Consider the following 20,094-nt stretch of genomic DNA (forward strand, 5'->3'; position numbering starts at 1 on the left):
TCTGCCCCAGGCACATTCCTTGTTTCTTGGATGGATGAACTGGTTGGTTTGTGTCTATCTATTGATTTTGCAGGTTTATAGCTGATTTAGTTCATGTTACTCCAAAAGCTATGACACTTTCAGTTGAAAGAGATCTCAGTGCTGAACTCACTGTATTAGTTTGGCTTCCCCAAAAAACAGATCCTTTGGCAAGGACTTGTGTACATTTGGGAGGTTTGTCTAGGAAGCACAAATCAGGGTGTGAGGAGAGAGACAAGGAGGGGAGAAAAGCTAATATGCAATGCTTGTGTCTATCATTTTCCCTAAGCTTAGCGATTTACTCGATTTCACCTTTGCCCTATGATTCCTCATGCCTGGGATATGCCTGACCTTTATTCTCTTTCTCAAGTAAAAATCCAATTACATGAATGGTAGTCAAGACTTAAAGCCAAAAGTTATGATCTTATTTGTCAAACAACTTCAAATTATCCGCACCTTTCAATGAAAAGGTTATACTTATTACCAGGTTTGGAACATAGTTTGCAAATGCTTGGGGACACCATCACACCTCCTGGAGAGAAGTGATGCAATAAATATATGGAGGATGGCAAAAGGGTGAACAGCAAGACAAGGCAGGCCCACTGTCTAAGGAAAATTGTCAGCTGGTGTGCTGTGTTCAGGACAGCTGCAGCTATGTCCTGAGAGTGTGGTGCAGCCAATAGTAAGCATTAGACCTTCCCTGGCACTCAAACTGTCTCTTCCCTCCAGCTCAGCTGCTGGCCCCTGTCTGAGGGTCCAGCATCATTCTTAGTTCTCCCACAAGGCTGACATGGCTGGAAAGATTTAAGCACCCTCCACACAACACATAGCCAGCTAATACCATATTCCAACCCTGTCTTTGTGACCATATTCTCACAAATGGGTGTATGCCTAATTCCTCAGCCCTGCCTACCATCTCCTGTTTCTATTTGCTGCAAATGAATCCAACTGCCAAGACAACTACTGAGCAGTCAATTATTCACTCAAGTAGACAGGTCAAATGATGGGCTTTTCTTTCTGTCTGATCTACCACAACCAAGTCTACCCTATGTTGTTATGACAAGATGTATTAAAGACTCACGGAAGTGTCATGAAGGGCATAGATCAATATCTTTTACATACTCAAACTATGAAAATGTATCAACTCAAGTGTCTTCTGTACAGTGGTACTTTAACAAGGTAGATACTACAGTGGCAGGACATTAGCCTCATCAACAAATGATGCTGCCTCTTCATGGGTAGTCATAACACCAAGTCAGCAGTAGGTGGGGAAGCATATCATATTTATTAAGAATGATTGATTACATTACTCCTCCACACAGCCATGAGCCTCAATCAGTTAACAAGGGTTTTCCAAGTACTATGTACTTAGAATTTCTATGTACTATACTAAGCTTAGGCAGCAGCTTAAGAGACTTAAGTGAGGCATGAGGAAGAATTTTTGGACCATAATTTAATTAGAGGTTTTAAATACTTGGGTGTATTCCTGAAGCAGTTGTGAATAGGCTTCTCGTTTTTGCAGCTCTTACAAATAGTGAGATTTTCAAGAAAAGCTAAATTAGTCATTTCCTAGATGAATTCTAGAAAACCCTAAAGAGTTAGGGAACCTTAGATTTCTGTAAAGTGCACTTTAAGGAATTATATAGATATTTGGTTAAATTTCATTTTTACATGAAAACTTTCAAGAAATGGTAATAAAAGTTGACACTTATGTATTTAACTGTGACTAGACAGACTAGAGCACTAAGGTTTGGGCCACTGCTTTTCTGCATAAACCTCAAAGTCTAACCTGTCTTGCAGCATGTGCTTAGCTCATTGCAATGGCATCTCTTAAATAGTGATGAGCATTGACAAAGACCGACCTGTGCAGACCATGATCCTCCCACTCCCAGATTGAAAATAAGATGCCGAGGCACACATAAAACTTCAGCTGCTATCCCTAACTTCCAATTAAAACAGATGTCTAATTGAAGCAGCCTTATTACTCTACTCAGCTGGCTTTTTAACAAGTAAATGTGATACAGCTGCATTTATGAGATGAATTTATATAAAGATAGCCCCAATACAACTTTTGTTTATTCTATTTGTGATGTTTTATATAGATCTCCTTGTGAGGAAAGAAATGAGACCACTAGTCCAGATTAAGGTGTGACTTCAAAATTTCTCCCCAGTCTAATCATTTTATCACAACACTTTTCCAAACTGTATCAGCAAAGTGATATTTTCATAAGCAAGAATATTCACAGGGTTACTTGTTGCTAAATGGACAAGGCAGGTTCAGATGAGTTACATATGGCATGATGTTTTACATTTATTACATAAGTCATCCCTCAGTGTCTGTGGAGGACTGGTTCCAGGATTTCCCAATAATATCACAATCCACAGAAGCTCAAGTCCCTTGGGTAAAATGATATAGATTTTGCACAGAACCTACACTATCCTTCTGCATACTTTAAAGGATGTCTAGATTGCTTATAAGATTTAATACAATGTGGATGGTTTATAAATACTGACATACTGTATTGTTAAAGGAATGACAAAAAAGGTTTCTACATGTTCAATACAGTTATTTTTCCCAAATATTTAACCCAAATGGGTTGAAACTATGGATTTAGAACCCACATATGAAAAAGCTGTGCATCCTCACTTACTTGCATACATACTACATGTTACTTTTTATTAAAAATGGAAGTAAATACACCGATGTTACAAACTATGCAAAAGTCCTATCAAAATAACTTATATAAAGCAAGGAAAAGGCACATGATATTTCCCCAGTATTGAAGGATGGGATATGGCTGGCATCCCTCCCAAATGCAGACAGTAAATAAATGTGTGAGATAAGCCTGAGTAGATTAAGTCCACTTTGTATACGCCTTTGTTTGTTCTACTTGGTTATTTGGCAAAGAGACATATATGCATAAGCCGTGAAGTCACTATACAGCTCACTGCTATGTGCACTGACTTACACGAAAGGCAACTGGGCCCAAGTTTCCATCCTATCCTTCATGTGTCCTGGGCATATTTGAGCTATTTCAACATCAAAGGTTCTCATCTACAAACTGGAGATAATATCTACCCATCAGGACCACCGTAAGGAAAATGAAGTATGCTTAGAGCCCTAGTATCATGCATAGGACACATTGAGTGTACCATAAATGGAAATCACTTCTAGGAAAAGGTTTCTGCCAAGAGTGCTTCCAGTCAAGTAGAGAAGGTGTCAGGCACATGAACAGAGAAATTCTACTACAACACATATCACTGCAATGGAAGCATGGGCAATGTCTCTGGGAACTCCAGAGAGGCATGCTTGATGGAGTTAAAGCTGGAGGAGTTCCAGCTAAGAAACTCATGCTCACTTACCATGAAGCAAAGAGCTTACTTTAGTTCTGCCAAGATCTTTTGGGTCCCAAAGCTAGAGTGAAAACCTATGAAGATGGCCGAGAATATAAGGCTTTGGAGATTCATCAGTCTGGGTACTCTGCAAAGGTACAACATGTGGAAGTGCAGCCAATCAGAGCCCTTGTATCCCCTGACTAGCTTCAGACTTCAGGAAAAGTTAAGACCAATGGGCCCAGGCCTGTCTGCTTTAATTAGCTGTATCGCAAGCCTTCACTACTACTCTGGAACATGGAGTCCTAGAACCTTGCTAGGCAAGGGTGTGTGTCTCCTGCAACTCCCTGAATAAAGTTCTCTCTACATATGCACATAAAGCTGAGCTCCTCAGACCTCACATTCCAGCTTGCAAACTCCAAAGCTATTTTTAGGTGGGATTTCCTTATAGGGAACACAGAGTAGGGAAGAAGTTTCAGTAATCTGATGGAAAGGAAGCACTAGATTTTACACAGAGCTGCAGATTAGTTCACAATACAGTGTATAAGTGTAAGATTTTTGAGCTTTGAAGCCACTGTTTGTAGTTGCTGTTTTGATGAAATGGAAAGCAGGTAAGAAAGATAAGGCTTCCAGACAAGGGTGGTATTAGCTAGAGAGGGAGGAAGCAGGGGCAGGATTGCAGGTGAATTAGGAACACAACAGAGAGGTTGGAGATGGGCATGAGAGCAACACAGGGAGTCATAGGGAGGGGTCACCTGTGGAGAGAAAGCACAGGGCAGAGTGGGAACAGCACAGGAACAAGCTGGGAGGTGGGGATGAAGGGCGGGTGAGTAGGAGGAGTTAGGACACATGAAGCTGCCAGTGGGGTCCCATACCACTTCCCTTCCACACTGCTGATTGAGTGCACCTGCCTCCACCAGCAGCCGTGAACGACACTTCTCAGACACTAGAGGGCTTCTCAGCTCCTCAAACCTCAGAAAATCTTGAAAGTTGCAGAACTCCTTCTAGCAAGTCATTTCATGTGAGGCTGGGCAGGGAAAGGCAAGCAGAGGAAGCAGGGGTGAGGTGAAGAGCTAGGGAGTAATTTTTTTTTTTGACAGAGTGGACAGTGAGAGAGACAGAGAGAAAGGTCTTCCTTTTTCCGTTGGTTCACTCCCCAATGGCCACTGTGGCTGGCGTGCTGTGGCCAGTGCACCGTGCTGATCCAAAGCCAGGAGCCAGGTGCTTCGCCTGGTCTCCCATGTGGGTGCAGGGCCCAAGCACTTGGGCCATCCTCCACTGCACTCCCGGGCCACAGCAGAGAGCTGGACTGGAAGAGGGGCAACTGGGACAGAATCCAGCGCCCTGACCAGGACTAGAATCTGGGGTGCCAGCGCTGCAGGCGGAGGATTAGCCTATTGAGCCGCGGTGCCAGCCAGGAGTAATATTCTTGCCTTGAAACCTTCCAGGTACATTTGTAAAATTCCTCAAAGGGTCCCCAAGGAGATTCACCCCAGTTTCTCAAAGTAGTAACTAACTCCACAGTGCACTCTTGATGGAATCCCTGCCTCTCATTCACTTCCTTCGCCCACCTCCCAGAGAAACCACCTGCACCCTGGAGTCCTTGTCTCAGACTCTACTCGTCTAGCCTAGAAAAGCATAGGGGGCAGGCAGGTGGTGGTGGCAGCTGGGAAGTTGAGCACTGTTGTGCCCCTTGGGAAGTTCCACAATACACCCTGTGTTATCATAACACAAGGCTAACGGAAATCAAACATTATCTAGGCTGTTTTCTTGAGGCAGCTACATCATCATCCCAGCTAGCAATCTTTCTTAAATATCACTAAGAAAATTCAATATTAATGAAATCACTGAATATTGTCACTGACACCAATGACAAAGTAGACCACTGGTACCAAAAGCATAAAGAAGTTTGATCTGATATCTGACGAATGACCAGGTTCAAGATAAACTTGAGAGTTAAATGCTTAACATAATGAACTATTACCCCTCTCTCTTCTCACTTCAATGGGGCTTCTGTTTCTACCACATATGCATTTAACAGGAAGCAAAGTTTTCCCCACTCACAGAGGGGGTATAAGCAAACTATTCCACTCATCCTTGTTTAAAGATTCTGTATTCATTCAAATTTAAAAAATCTACTCTGAACACCAATATTTCTTTAAAAAAAAAACATAAAAAAACTGAATGTACCTTAGCTCTCAAATGACCCATTCTGCTCTAGTTCCCTAGATAGTCTGAGACATTGTTGACCAGTGGATATGAAAATTTTGGAAAAATGTTTGATTTGCAGCTCTATAAAAGTGCCACCTATTTCTGTAGCAAAGATCTTTTCTGTATAAAATAACTCTCTGTAGCTTAATCTCCTCTTTCAACATTGATGTCAAATATGTTTTCCACAATTATTCAAATAGATGAAATTCATGAATTTCAGATAACATGTAAGATGATAGTCAGTGTTTTGAAATAAATGACTGTTCACATGATCATTACAAGGCAAACCACTCTTCAGCAGAAAGAAAACAGTTCTATCATATTTCTTTCATGGAACATAAGGAAAAAAATGAGTTTTAAAAGGGAAAATTAGAGGGGGTCGGCACTGTGGCGCATCGGGTTAACACCCTGGCCTGAAGCGCCGGCATCCCATATGGACGTTGGTTCTAGTCCTGGCTGCTCCACTTCTGATCCAGCTCTCTGCTATGGCTTGTGAAAGCAGTAGAGGATGGTCCAAGTCCTTGGGCCCCTGCACCCACGTGGGAGTCCCAGATGAAGCTCCTGGCTTTGGATCCGCACAGTTCCGGCCGTTGCGGCCATTTAGGTAGTGAACCAGTGGATGGAAGACCTCTCACTCTCTCTGCCTCTCCTCTGTGTAACTCTGACTTTCAAATAAATAAATCTTTAACAAAAAGGCGGGGGGGGGGGGGGGACTAGAGCCATTACCTGGACTGTTTCTGGCACTACTGTGAAATAACAGAAGTTATTAAAGGTCTACACTGTAGGCAGTGTGTACACCTGGTTACAGTCAACACTGGACTTTCAGTTGTGTATGAAGAGGCACATCCGGGCAATGTGGAATAGCGTTGGTAATTAAACAGTTATAAAAATCTGAAACTGGAATGGTGACAAGGAAGCATTCTCTGGCACCACCAGAGCTAACAGTCAATCTTCAGTGCTCCTCTCCAGCTTAAATAATGTTTGCTGGAATTCTCAGTCAACACTTTTCTCCCTTTCTTTTTGCATTGCACCACAGGAATTACAGGGAACCTGCTGTGATCAAGAGATTGAAAGATGCAGAGGTATTCCTGGGTAGAAGACTTGGAGATGGAGTAGCAGAGATCAAAAAATGTACCTGAATAAAAACTCTCACCTGCTAGCTAACACAGTGAAGAACATGGGGTCTCTGACACATGGGGTCAAAGGCTGCCTCCTTTGGTTATCTGTAGTTGCAATATATTAAAAAGCTGCAAAAAGCTTCAAAAAGCTTTAGAGAAATGTTCCAGCAGTGAGCTGAGGTGATCATAAATGTATTTCTTTTTCTGTGAGGTTGAAGGTCCTTTTGATCCACTAAGAGGCAAGCACAGTACTGGGAACAGGAATGTTAGTGTCAGGCAGCCTGCGGTCCATTTATTGGAGGAGTCCCTGTGAGCAAAGTGCTCAGTTTCTGGTCTAAAAATAACGGTAACACCAACAACAGTAACTACCTCTTTGGTTGCTGTGAGTGTAGGAAGTCTTTTTTTCCCTCAAATAAACCTTTTATTTAAGGAATACAAACTTTCATGTATTTCATAAGTACAACTTTAGGAATATAGTGATTCTTCCCACCATACCTGCCCTGCCACCCACACTTCCACCCCTTCTTGTAGGCAGTCGTAACACTCAATAAATGCTGACCACTGTTTTCAGAGAAGAGGAAAACTTTCACTAGATAGCTTTTCACAATAAATGGAATATTGCAATGAGATCCAGGCTGAAGTAGAGCCAAACTAGTGTAGAAGAGATTCATGAAACAGCAGGGAATTCTTACCATTCCTGTGTGAAATTCACTATGTGCCCAGTAATGGGCTGAGCAGTTTCCTGTAAGAATTCTCAATTAGCCATTGACTAGTCTAGTGAGCAGAAAACAAATTCTGTGTGAGTTTGACTCCAAACTCTGTGATTCTTTTGCTACACTAGACAACTTGAGGTACATGGGAATTAACAGAGATGGAAACCCTAGCTTCCAGGGCAAACTTTCTGAGCTTTCTTGTGTGAGTTTTACCATCTAGATACTCTTTCTCCACTACCCCCCTCTTACCTCTTGGCTTTATTTTTTTTTAATTTATTTATAGGGATTTCACAAATTCCATAGATAGGATTCCAAGCATATAATAATACATTGCATGTTGCCTTTAAATAAAATATTTATTAACTTATCCCTACAGGTTAAAATTTTTTTTAGGAAATCTTGTTTTACAAGCACAGTACAGAATTGTTTATAATGTGTTAGTTTTTAAGGGAAAAGAATAAAAGTAAATAAGCACTTATATGACTAGAATATTTCTGGAATATTCTGGAAGATACTGGTCATTATGGTTGCTTCTGTTTGGGGAATTAGGTCAATTGAGTGTGAGGTTGAGAGTGAGACTTCTGGTACTTATTGAATTATGTACCCCAAGTGTGCATTAATTAAATTAAAAGATATTTCCTAGGGCCAGTGCTGGTGCACAGTGGGTTAAGCCATTGCCTGCAACACCAGCATCCCATACAGGCACCATTTCAACTCCCGGCTGATCCACTTCCACTCCAGCTCCCAGCAAATGCATCTGGGAAATCAGAGGAAGAAGGCTCAAGTACTTGGGCTCTTGCACTCACATGAGAGACATGGATGAAGCTCCTGGTTTCTGTCTTCACTTTGGCTGCTGTGACCATCTGGGTAGTGAGCCAGTAGATAGAAGCTTTCTCTCGGCTTCTCCCCTTCTGTAACTCTACCTTTCAAATAAATAAATCTTCCAAAAATTTTTTCCTATGTACCTATAAAAGCTATCGATTACACTTAATAGCTTTATGATCTGCCTACATGAATCTATGCTTACCAAAGAGTCCAAAAATGACTGCAGACACTGTGGTGTTCTGGGTTAAGACATTGCTCAGTACACCTACATTTCATATCTAAGTGCCCAGAATGTATTCCCACTTCCACATCTGACCCAGCTTCCTGCTAATTTGCACCCTGGGAGGTAGCAAGTGACAGCTCAAGTACTTAGATTCCTGCTACCAATATAAGAGACCCAAATTGAGTTCCAGTTCTCTGGCTTTGATTTGGCCAAGTCCTGGCTGTTGTGGACATTTGGGTAGGAAACCAGTGGGGGTATGATCAGTCTGTTTGTCTGTGTATCCTATGTCTTTCAAATAAATAAAGATAAACAAACATTCAAAGAGCCCCCAAATAGAAGTCCTGTTGCATTTGCAGCAGGCTGAAGGTAGACAGTGACCATGCTCAGTTTGTCATTACAGATAAGTGGTGTTACTGAAAAACATGACTAGCATGAAATTTGCTTTGTTAGATCTAGTCTTGCACTCATGTATTTTCAAGCAGGCAGTGTGGGTTAATGTCCTGGCACTCTACCAAGTTGATGCCCTACATAGCTACTGTGTCAATGACTGTGGCATTAGGTCAAAGGGCACAGAGACTGCAAACAAAAAAAAAGTCATCTCATCTTGTCTAAACTCGATGTACAACAGGGGCTCGATTTTTTCAACTGCAATGCAGGTCCACCCACAAATCCAAGAACCTGTTCAACAGAACTGAATACCTATTATTATATGCCAACAACTATTCTATCGATTCCTAAATATTTAAGAGATATATATGAAAAGGACTTCAAAATGAGTTTAATTTTACAATAAATTGTTTTTACAAATGGAAATATTGCACCTACTTAAGACTCTCAATATATTCAAAACACACACACACACATACACACACAGGCATTTCAAAATACTTCAAAGTGGGTGTAGGGGACATGGAATTCAAAGATATGTTTATTTTGGGGTAAACATACTTTGAAACCTATGCATACAAGGAATCTCCAAAATGTTCATTTGAAATACCATGGTATTATTGAAAACATAATGTGTTTTATATTATATATATATAAAATATATAATCTGTATACGTGTATAATTCAGTTCTACTACAGGTTGAGTAACCCTAAGCCAGTTACTTAAAAACTTTGCATTTCAGTTTTATTTCCTATGAGGGAGGGATAACAATGCCTATTGTTTATAATGATTTAAAGACTGTAAAGGGTATATCTCTAGAGAGAGAGAGTTTAGTACAGGGCCTGCCATGTGGCAGCTTTACAAAACATAGCTAAGAAGAAAATGTACAGGTATTTTCAGTTAAATGAACAAACTGTTACTTTATAAATTCAAATTAAATTCTTAGCATGTTTTAGTTTGCTCAAGAAGGAAAGAATGCTTAGCTCTCTCATTTTTTTCTTTTCACAGTTTAAAAAACTATCTACTGTTTACAAGAGCCACACATGTTCTACGAGAGACATTCATTTGTTTTCAGGTACAAAGAGAGTGAGAGATGGCCAATGGTGGAGCATTAGAAAGATCCAGATGGAATTCCAAACTCCTGGCTTTACTGCAATGGCTAGGGCTAGGCCTGCCCAATCTAGCAAGTAAACCAGTGGATGGAAGATCTCTCTTTTTTTGTTTTTAATGATTTATTTATTTATTTTACAGGCAGAGTTACAGAGAGGCAGAGGCAGAAAGCGAGGTCTTCCATCTGCAGACCCACTCCCCAGATAGCTACAATGGTGGAACTGTGCTGATCCGAAGCCAGGAGCTTCTTCCGGGTTTTCCATACTGGTGCAGGGGCCCAAGGACTTGGCCCATCCTCTACTGTTTTCCCAGGCCACAGCAAAGAGCTGGATCAGAAGTGGAGCAGCTGGGACTTGAACCGGTGCCCACATGGGATGCTGGCACTGCAGGCGGGTGGCTTACCTGCCACACCACAGCGCTGGCCCCAAGATCTCTAACTCTTTCAAATAACTAAATAAATCTTCTCACACACACACACACACACACACACACAGAGAGAGAGAGAGAGAGAGAGGGAGAGAGAGAGAGAGAGAGAAACTCCTTCTGTGGGAAGGTTTGAAAAGATGACTTCTGAGGCGTCCAGCTTTGATTACTTACTGTTTCATTGGAAAAGGTTTGCTCCTTTACCTTGCCAAGAGTCATCCAATGTCAGGGAAGAAAAGGACCTCAATCATCACGCAGATGCCAGACTCATTTCATGGGCAGGAAACTGGAGCCTACTGAGAGGAGAGCGGCCCTGAATCACTCAGCAAGCGACTACGAGATCCAGAACCAGGAGCTAACCTCACAGTTGCCCATAGTAGAGCTCTTTCCTCTCTATCACTCACAACCAAATTGTTCCTAGAGACCACGAGCTTAATTCTGGGTTATGATTATGGCTTGCTGAATTTTTAAATTCCCCTAAAATGAACTTCAACTGAAAACATGCAGCATTCCCGAATGCTGTATAATCTTAGCAAAGGGGACCACTGTAATGATTTTATTTCATTAAAATGGGAGGACTGTATAAGCAATGAGCAGTGTTTCAATACCACAGCCTCCTTTGACAGCCCTAGGAAGCAATTTGGCTCTTTTCAAGATGCTCATGTCTCCACGAGGGTATGGAAATTAAAAGTTGGAAAGCTCCAAACCTTTGTAAAGAGTTTTATTACTGACATGTTTAATAGGGCATTACAGCTGTGTTCTTTTCTTCAAAGTGCTGATATGACATGGGTAAATTAGCCATTTTTGTCAACTCCTTTGGTTAACAAATTCCTTCTTACAACTTGTCAATTTCACCTATTTCTACAACCCTGACCTATAAAGAGGAAGACAACATTACAGTTTATGATTTAAAAGGGAAAAATGTGCAGCCATCCAAAATGGTGTTAGCTGTCTCTCGCAGGGCTCACTTTTAGAAATATTTATGTGAGAAGCAGAAAGGGAGAGAACAAGAGGCGGGGAGAGAGATCGAGCTCCCTCTTATACCTATTTGTTCATTCCTCAAATGCCTGCAATGGCTCTGGGCCAGGTCCGGGGCCAAAACTGGGAACTGGGAACTGGGAACTCAAACCCAGATCTTCCACAAGGGTGACAAGAGCCCAGCTTCATGAGTTAACACTGCTGCTCTTCTGGGTCTGTGTTAGCAAGAAGCTAGGATCGGGAGCCAGAGCCAGCCATCAAACCCAGGCTCTCCAACGTGGGACACGGGCATCTCAATCAGCATATGATCTGCTAGGCCAAATGTCCACCCTGACCTCATTTTTTTTAATTTTTCAAATGACTTTATTTTATTTCTTTTTTCATTGTTAGGATACAATATGATCCTTTTTAAACTTTTATTTAATAAATATAAATTTCCAAAGTACAACTTTTGGATTATAGCAGTTTTTTCCCCCCATAACCTCTCTCCCACCCACAACCATCCCATCTCCCACTCCCTCTCCCATCCCATTCACATCAAGATTTATTTTCAATTATCTTTATATACAGAAGAGCAATTTAGTATATGCTAACTAAAGATTTCAACAGTTTACACCCACACAGAAACACAAAGTGTAAAGTACCATTTGAGTACTAGTTACACTGTTAATTCACATAGTGCAACACATTAAGGACAGAGGTCCTACATGGGGAGTAAGTGCACAGTGACTCCTGTTGTTGATTTAATTGACACTCTTATTTATGACATCAATAGTCACCCGACAAGGCTATGGAAGCCTCTTGAGTTCGCCAACTCTGATCTTATTTAGACAAGGCCATAGTCAAAGTGGAAGTTCTCTCCTCCCTTCAGAGAAAGGTACCTCCTTCTTTGATGGCCTGTTCTTTCCGCTGGGACCTCACTCACTGAGATCTTTCATTTAGGTCATTTCTTTTTTTTTTTTTTTTTTGGCCACAGTGTCTTGGCTTTACATGCCTGAAATACTCTCATGGGCTTTTTAGTCTGATCCAAATGCCTTAAGGGCCAAACCTTACTTTTTAAGAGTAGATTTTTCCCACTATTCTTCACCTTTACCCAGAAAAGCAGAAACTTTGCTCTGAGGATATGGGATTCTGGAACATGCAAAGTTTTTGTTTGTTTTCCTTCCCTGTTTTCCAAATCATTATACTGTTTACTTTAGCCCAGAGCCAATCATTTCTATTTTGAATTCTATGAATAGGTAACACACAAAAATTCCTTTGAGATATTGCAGGCCACCCAGTAGAACAGTCATGGATCAGCCCTGTCTGCCTTACTTTAATGAGTTTATACTTTGGGGTACAACACATATGTTGCAAAAAGTGTGAATCTCTTTCAGGGTCAATAAAACAGAGACAGAGAGGGCTCCCATCCACTGGTTTAATTACCCAAATGTCCACAGTGACAAGGCCAAATCCAGGATCTGGGACCTGAATCTAAGTCCCCTACATGAATATTAGGAACCCAAGTATTTGAGTAATCATAGCTGCCTCCCAGGATTTTCATGGGCAGGAAGCTGAAGCCAGTATCCAGAGCCAGGTATCGAACCCAGGTACTCCAATGTGGGATATGAGTGCTTTAATTATTAGGCTAAATGCCTACCCCACAACGAGCAATATTAGTAAACATGTATATTAGGACTATGGTGATCCAGCAGTATCCACAATGCTATCCTGAAAGTTATCCCAAACATTGCAGGGTTTACAGAAGAAGCTAATTTTATATAAGCCCAACTCAGGAGGAGAAGGATATGTATGCAAAATACAAGGTGGACAAAGGTCCTCTCCCAGAAACTCAAATGATAGTGAAAAGAATTAGCATAACTAATTAAGACTCATTGGCTGCCCTGTTCCTTTCCTCTTCCTGGAGTGAGTCATCATACCCCAGGGATCACTTAATATGGGCAAACTATCCATTTTAATCTGGATTTTAAACTGAGGGCTCTGAAAGTTATCCTTGGTTGGCAATTGGTAATACATGCATAGGTGTCTGTAGCATTTTCCTTTCTAAAAATGGATTCTGTGTTCAGTTCACTGCTCTACGGAGTTGTAGGGTCATTGATTCTATCCACAAGCAGGACACTTCTTTCTTTTTTAAAAATAGATTTGCTTTGCTTATTTGAAAGGCATAGTGACAGAGAGTGAGGGAGAGATAGAGAGATCTTCTATTCACTGGTTCACTCCCTCAAATGGCCTCAACAGCTAGGGCTGGACCAGGCTAAATGCAGAAGCCAGGAGCTTCATCTGGGTCTCCCAAATGGCTGGCAAGGGCCCAAGCACCTGGCCCATCTTCTGCTTTCACAGGTGCATCAGCAGAGATCTGGATGGGAAGCAAAGCAGCCAAGACTCTAATATGGCATGCTGGTATTGCAGGCATCAGCTTAACCCACTATGTGAAAACGCTGGCCCCGATAAGTCTCTTCCAATCTCCAATTTAGGAACAAGGAATGTTTCTCTTTTTTCAGTTGCCTTCCCTAAAAATGCTGGTTGGGATTTCCAAACTCTGTGGTCCTATTTGGAAGAAGGAGTGAAGCATGGCTTTGCATATCTTGCTTACTACATAATTACAAATAATCAGCTTTAACTTAACAAATGCAAACATTTGTACCCTCTCCATTTGCTTCCAGAACTACGCTTTCAGAATCTACACTAATAATATGCATAAGAGATTCAAGAGTTTGATGATGTAATTTCACAACATGCAGCACTTAGAAATAGTAAGGCAAACTGTTTAAACCCCAGGATCCGATAATCACTACAGAGAAGTAGGCACTGCCTCAAGGAGGAGCAAGCTGGTATAATTACTTCATAGTAATTACTAGTTTAACATCTGACTTTCCCACTGTACTGTAATCTCAGACTAAGAGAGTTCAGTATCTGTCTTCTTTCAGGCAATATCCCCAGGACTGTAATGTTCTATTAATAATACCAACCTCAAGGCTTCTAGTGAGAAATGTAAAGAACCATAAATGTAAAGAACTTAGCAGAGCACTTACAATACAGCAAGCATTCAATAAATATTTTCTTGACTACAAATAGAGGAGCACAAGGGAAGGAAAAAGTTTAAGAATTATTTTAAAAATTTATTTATTTGAAAGTCAGAGAGAGAGCGAGCGAGAGAGATTGATTGATTGATTGATATTCCATTTGCTGGTTCAGGCCCTAAATGGCTACCAACATCCAGAGCTGGGCCAGGCTGAAGCCAGAAGCTTTTTCTGGGTCCCCTACATGGGTGTAGGGGCCTAAGGACTTGGGCAATCTTCCACTGCTTTTCCAAGCATATTAGCAGGGAGCTGGATGGGAAGTGGAGCAGCCCAGAGTTAAACTGGTGTCCATATGGGATGGTGGCATCAGAGGCTGTGGCTTTAATGGCTACGCCACAGTGCTGGCTCCTATATATTTAGTTGAAAGTCAAAGCTACAGAGAGAGAAGGGGAGAAATAGAGAGGGATCTTCCAACCACTGGTTTACTTCCCACACCGGCCAGCGTTGGGCCAAAAAGAAGCCAGAAGCCAAGAACTTCTTTCAGGCCTTCCATGTGGGTGGCCCAAACACTTGGCCCATCTTCCATTGCTTTTCTCAGGCCCATTATCAAGGAGCTGGATCAGAAGTGGAACATCTAGGACATGAACCAGTACCCATATGGGATGGCAGGATCACAGACTGTGGCTTTACCTGCTATGCCAATAATGCCAGGGCCAGAAAAAGAATTTAATTGGAAGAAGTTCACCAAGTTTTAACAGCACAACACTCAGAAATGCTAACATTGTGAGCTTGCTAAGTACCAAATATCATGTTACCTTATTTAATGTCTGATAGCAACACTAACAATTAGGTACTCACATTGTAACTATTTTGTACATGAAGAAGTGGACACTGTTGGGAAAATAATGTCCCTAGTTATTAAACAAGTAAGTAACAATTCTAGGGTTCAGACTAGGTGTTACCCTAGAGCCAGAAGGATGGAAGTTGGATTGGTGGAACTTCCAAAAAATAGAGCACATCTGGCATATTTGGACATCATGGCCAGCATTAAAGAGCTGTTGCCTTTTAAATGTATGGGAAGTCTCAGATTAGGAAAGAGACCCCAGCATAGCAATTTCTGAGAATTCTCAGTGAGTAAAGGATGGCTGACTGTAATGTAACAGGGAAGCTTTAGAGGAGAACACATCCCATTTGTTCTTCAACCCAGCCCATAAGAGAACTTGTGAAGTTCTAAGTAGTGACAGAGATTCCAAGATGGCCAATTAGGGAATGACGTTCTGTGCTAGGCAAGGGATAAACAGTTAAAAAGGGGGTGGGGGGTAGGTAGAACGTGCACTCTCTGGGGAGAATTGGAGAGAAAACCACACTGGAAATTATAAGAGGAAGAGGAATGCCGTGGACCTGTGTGGAGGGTGAGGATGTACAGCAGAAACATGAACACTGTGTGCAACTGCAGCAGCTGAGACCTGGAGCAGGTGGCAGCTTAGAGACAGAGGTGAGACTGGACTGCAGCAACCTGTGGTGATACAGCAGAGGAAAAGTGCAGCAGGAGTCTAGACTGGAGCCCTGGGGGCTAGCAGTTGCCTGTGAACACAGAAGTGGAGGGGGCACGTTTATTTCACCCCAATTGTCCAGCACCCATTGCCTGCTGAGAAAGGGCAAGTGCCATTTTGGGTTTGTGCAGGAGAGAGCACAGTGACTAAGACAAGACACCATCTTCTAGGCAGTACTGGCAGCAGTGGTGGGGAGAGCGCAACATTCTGCCAGTGGCTCTTGTGTACAAATGTGATCCAGAGATTCTAGCGGAGAAAACAATCTGCAGTCCTGCTGACTTTTAGCCTGGCTGGGAGGTGGCTAGGCAATCATGTAGGACAGTGAGGTACCCACAGCTTCCCATGATCAAGATGCCTAAGCAGAGCTATCTCAGGGAACATCTGCCTCTCTGTTGACTGGACAGACTGGAAGGGCAGAGAGAAACCTCTGCAACCAGTGGGAGTCTTGTGTGCTGAGACTGTGGTGAGTTGGAGGTTACATGAGAAGCTGCAGGATGTCTCTGGGCAATCACTGGGTACGGCTTCACATGCTCAGAGCTCCTTGGTTGCCTAGAGCCCATTCTACTTTGGAGGGCTTGTGTTTGAGTCCTGGCTCTGCTCCTGATTGCAATGTTCAAGTGCTAATGTGTACTAGGGGTTTGGCAAGCAATGGCTAAGTAGTTGGGTCCCTACCACCCAAATGGGAGACCTGGACTGAGTTCCCAACTTCATCTTCATCTAATCCTGGACACTATGGGCATTTGGGGAGTGAAAAAGCAGATGAACATTTTTCTCTGTGTCACTCTTTAAAGAAACTTTAAAGATAAAAGTTGTTACTCTGGTAGAAGACAACTATGGACTACAGCCCTGGTCAGCAGTTGCAGCTGTGGCCAAGTGACAACATTGTATCAAGGCCACAGTTTCCACATACCCGAGAGACAGTTTGGAAGTCAGAAAACTTTGGCAGGTATGGAAGGGAAGGGTCTGGAGGACAAGACAAGGGATCTCCATGAAGCAACAGCTGGACTTGTGAGGCGAGACTAGAAGAATGGAAATCAGAAGACTCCATAGGAGCAGAAAACTGAAGCAGCAAGGTATGGAAATAGCTGACAAGGTGCTGGGGGCTGAATTGTGTGCCCATCCCCACCAAACTGAATTTATATGTTGCAGCCCTAACTCTCGAGTATACTTGAGAGGGGCCAGCACTGTGGCAATGCAGGTTAAGTCGCCTTCTGCAGTGCTGACATCCCATATGGGTGCTAGCTCAAGTCTGCTGCTCCACTCCAATCCAGCTCCTGATAATGTGCCTGAGAAAGCATCAGATGGTGGCCCAAGTGCTTGGGCCCCTGCACCCTCGTGGGAGACTTGGAAGAACATCCTGGGTTTGGCCTCACCCAGCTCCAGCCACTGCAGCCATTTGGGGCATGAACCGGTGGAAGGAAGGTACTCACTCCCCTACTCAAGCTGCCTCCTACAAGCCAAAGAGAAAGGTTTAAGGAGTAGCTGAGATTGCTGACACCAAAACTGGGACTTCCAGCCTCCAGAACCATTACAGAATAAATTTCTATTGTTGAAGCCACCAGTCTGCTATTTTTTAAAAAAAACTTATTATTTTGGAAGAGTAATTGGGGTGGGGGGAGGGAAGGATGAAGACAGGAAGGGAGGAAGAGGGAGAGGAAGAGAGGGGGAGGGAGAAGAGGGGAGGAGAAGAGGGGAGGAGGAGAGGGAGGAGGAGGAGGGGGAGGGGGAGGGGGAGGGGGAGAGAGGGAGAGAGGGAGAGAGGGAGAGGGAGAAGGAAGGTCCCTAGACTGCTGAACTATGAGGAACTGGCAATATAATCAGTAAGGACCAGTACAAAATTTGATGCACACACATTATATATATATATATATGTACATAATATATGTATATATATTTGAGAGAGATCTTAGGTAACAATAAGGCTTTACTGAGACAGAAGATTAGTGCAGTGGTTAAATCGACACTTAGGACTCCTACATCCCATATGGAAGAGCCTAGATTTGAGAATATACACACAGTTTCAGTGTACTACTAATGCACACCCTAGAAGGCAGCAGACCATGGCTCAAGTAGACCCATCCTTACCACCCATATGGAAGATGTAAATTGAGCTCCTGGATCCTAGGATTGGCCTGCAGCCCCAGATGCTGCAGGCATTTTGGAAGTAAGCCAGCAGATGGGTCGTATCTCTCAAATTATATAATGAAAACAAAAACTAGACAATAAGCCTTTGTAAGAGGCAGATGTCAGAGAATATAGTTAGAAGTATGATAGGGAGCCATGAAAAAAAATGCAAAACCAATAACACAAATCTCTATTCAGAATTCTGGCAAGTTTTGCACAAGACTTCATTTGCTGGAATGAAAATTTCCATGATGCACATAGGTGGGTCAAGAAGCAAAGTAGATATAAAAAGGCTTCATGAATACCTGCAACTGAACCAGCTTGGATTTTATTACCAAAGACCTCTCCCTCACCCTGGGCTCCCCAGGGATCATGAACCATCTATTAATATGCAAAGCCTGAAGTAGTAGAAGCCAGAAGCTGGAGCAAAATTAAATGCATTCATTGCCATAAGCCCTTTTGATTGCATGATACACCTAAGGCACAGGCACACATAATTTTTATATGATCTCCTAATCACACCTGGGTGAGATACTCATTATCTCTCACTTGTGACTGAACCCATGAACATTTAAAACTCTGATTATTTTCTTCTAAGTAGTTTGTAATGTGAAATTTAAACTTAAATATAGCGTGTTTGATGGTTCACCTGTTAACTTGGTAGAGTTGTAGTCTGAGTGATAGAACCACCTTTGACTTGTCTTGTGACCTTGAATGTATTACACGGTCTTTGAATTTGTTTATTTATTAATAAATTATAGGCATGAGAAATAAGATTTTCCATTCCCTCCAAATATAAATGATAACAACTCAGAGTTAATGGTCTAAATAAATCATATAACATGCAAAAAAACACTTGGTCAATAATGAAGCACCAAAGAAATGAGTTAACTATACAGGTGTTCTCAGTTCAAGCAAACCTCATGATGTACAATGTGTGTTCCTTGCATTGGCACTTTCTTTTTTTTATTTTATTTTTTTTATTTTTATTTTTTTGACAGGCAGAGTGGACAGTGAGAGAGAGAGACAGAGAGAAAGGTCTTCCTTTTGCCGTTGGTTCACCCTCCAATGGCCGCCGCGGTCGGCGCGCTGCGGCCGGCGCACCGCGCTGATCCGGTGGCAGGAGCCAGGAGCCAGGTGCTTTTCCTGGTCTCCCATGGGGTGCAGGGCCCAAGCACCTGGGCCATCCTCCACTGCACTCCCTGGCCACAGCAGAGAGCTGGCCTGGAAGAGGGGCAACCGGGACAGAATCCGGCGCTCCAACCGGGACTAGAACCCGGTGTGCCGGCGCCGCTAGGCGGAGGATTAGCCTAGTGAGCCGCGGCGCCGGCCGTGCATTGGCACTTTCTAAGAGTAAAGAAAGGCAAATGTGTCCAATGATAACCCCATATCCTATAAACTAGCAATTTTTTGATGGAAGAAGTGAAAAAGCGCACTTTGATAGATCTAATCACAAACAGTACCCAGAGGTTTTGGAGATTTTAGAGTTCAGAAGTCACTTAGGGGAGCAGAGTGACTGCTGACTTTGATTGCTGAGGGTAGATACAAGGTCAGACACATCAAAAGCTGTCTTCATAGTCTGGCTTCAGCATGCTTGTCACCTCCCCTTGCAATGCTGTCCTAATTTCCTTCTTCTATCCTCCAAGTCAGAGCTTTTCTCAATCCTTACTCATTTATCATAATGTATAATCTCATGTTTTATTCTTACTAGGTATCCTGAGAAGGCAACATACAAGTGGTGAGGTCAATCCAGTTAGTATCTCAATGAATGCTATGAAGTCAAGTGTTACTTCAAAGTGGGAGCTTTACAGTGCAGTTGACCAGTGAATGAAAATTTCAGGTGAACCAACTGCTGTGATCTGTGTCCACCAAAATTCTTATGTTGAAATCCTATTGCCTAAGGTTTTGCTATTTGGAGATGAACAGGTCATGGGAATAGGATTAGTAATCTTATAAAGCAGCAAAAGGGCTGAATAAAAGGGCTGAATAGTCTCTTGCATGGTATGCGAGGACACAGGAAGATGCCATCTATGAACCAGAAAATCGTTCCTCATCAG

General features: G+C 42.4%; 1 protein-coding gene across 1 annotated transcript in view; it reads right to left on the reverse strand.

Moving 5' to 3' along the window:
• SNTB1 (syntrophin beta 1) overlaps window positions 1-20,094 on the reverse strand; it is a 291,356-nt gene that overhangs the window by 197,593 nt on the left and 73,669 nt on the right. The gene's annotated exons all lie outside the window — the stretch shown is intronic.

Source organism: Oryctolagus cuniculus, chromosome 6, assembly GCF_051225735.1.
Source record: "Oryctolagus cuniculus isolate XC-2025 breed Fujian yellow rabbit chromosome 6, ASM5122573v1, whole genome shotgun sequence".
Taxonomy (NCBI): Eukaryota; Metazoa; Chordata; class Mammalia; order Lagomorpha; family Leporidae; genus Oryctolagus; species Oryctolagus cuniculus.